Source organism: Mustela nigripes, chromosome 17, assembly GCF_022355385.1.
Source record: "Mustela nigripes isolate SB6536 chromosome 17, MUSNIG.SB6536, whole genome shotgun sequence".
Classification (NCBI taxonomy): Eukaryota; Metazoa; Chordata; class Mammalia; order Carnivora; family Mustelidae; genus Mustela; species Mustela nigripes.
The window spans coordinates 17,656,614-17,657,963 of NC_081573.1; positions in this window are offsets into that span (position 1 = coordinate 17,656,614).

Genomic DNA, 1,350 nt, shown 5'->3' on the forward strand with positions numbered 1-1,350 from the left:
GTCTCCTAACCATCTTGATGTCTTAGAAGCTCCCACAGGAAAAGTTTTGAGGTCTCTAAGTCCCCCCTAGAAAGGACACTTTGTGAGGACAGTGACACCCTCTGTCTTGTTCACCACTCTGTCCCTAGGACCTAGAACTCTGCCTGATGCATAGTTGGTGCTCCCATCTGCTGATAAATGAATGGCTGTAGGAACAGAGGGAAAAGAAACAGCTGCTTCGTCACCAAGAGGGACTAAGCCTGAGACTGCGTCTGAGTTTTTCCAAATTTTATTTAGCCTGCTTGTGGCCCCCTGCTTCCTCCTTCCTTCCCTCCCTCTCTTCCTTTTCTCCCCTCTCTTCCTCCTCCCCTCCCCTCCCCTCCCCTCCCCCTCCTCCCGCCCTCCCTCCCTTCCTTCCTTCTTTCCTTTCTTCCTTCCATTTGCCTCTTTTTTCTTTCTTTTGTCATTGGGATTGAACACAAGACTCTCACCTTCACCCCTAAAAATGGGAATTTGGTTCAGCCCGAGGGATGGTCATATTGAGCCCAAGGTGACTCCCAGATGCCCAGCTTCTTGATTCCACACTAAGCCATTCTAAGAAAACCTGTAGGTTTGTGGGGGAGGGGGTTGGTAGTAATGGAAATAGCCTGAGCTGGGCCCAGTCACCAGGATCCCATGCCTCAGCTCAGTTGTGTGACTCTGGGAAGATCCCAGCAGCAGCGTGTTTTCCTCCATAGCACAGATAATCATGATTTCTCCCAAAGCACCACAGTTCCCAGTCTGCTGCCGCTCATGTTCCCTTTCTCGATGTCTGAAGAAAGCACATGTGTGTGAGATTTATGCTGGTGAAGAATAACTTTTCATCTCTTATTTATCATTAAAAGGTAGACATTTGAAATAAAACTTGAGTCCTCAACCTGTTACTGTTAGTGTATTAATTGTCCCCGACCTATAAATCTCATTCCCAAACTAGAGAATCTCAGAGGGCCCGGTGAACGGGGAGATTCCCACCTAGTCGGGGCTGAGCTCACCATTGTTTTCCTGCCCCTCTCGCCTGCACCAGGCCCTCACCAGAACAAGCTCGCCATTGGCTTATTCCGGCTCCTTTCCTATCTCTGTGACCTCTTGCCTTATCTCCTTGGAGAGTAAAGCCCATACTCTGTCCCCCTTCATAAGTTTGTCTATACTCACTCCTTCCCTAGGTTTGTGTTCCCAATGGCCTCTTCCTGAGCACAGCGAAGTTGGGTGTCTTGCCTTTTCCTGGAGACAGGCAGCTTTTCACATTTGTTGCGTCTCAGGAGCAAAGGGAAGCTTATCTAACTGGATCACCTTTTTCTCTTCCACAAATGTGAGGGTTTTATGCCTGGAAGA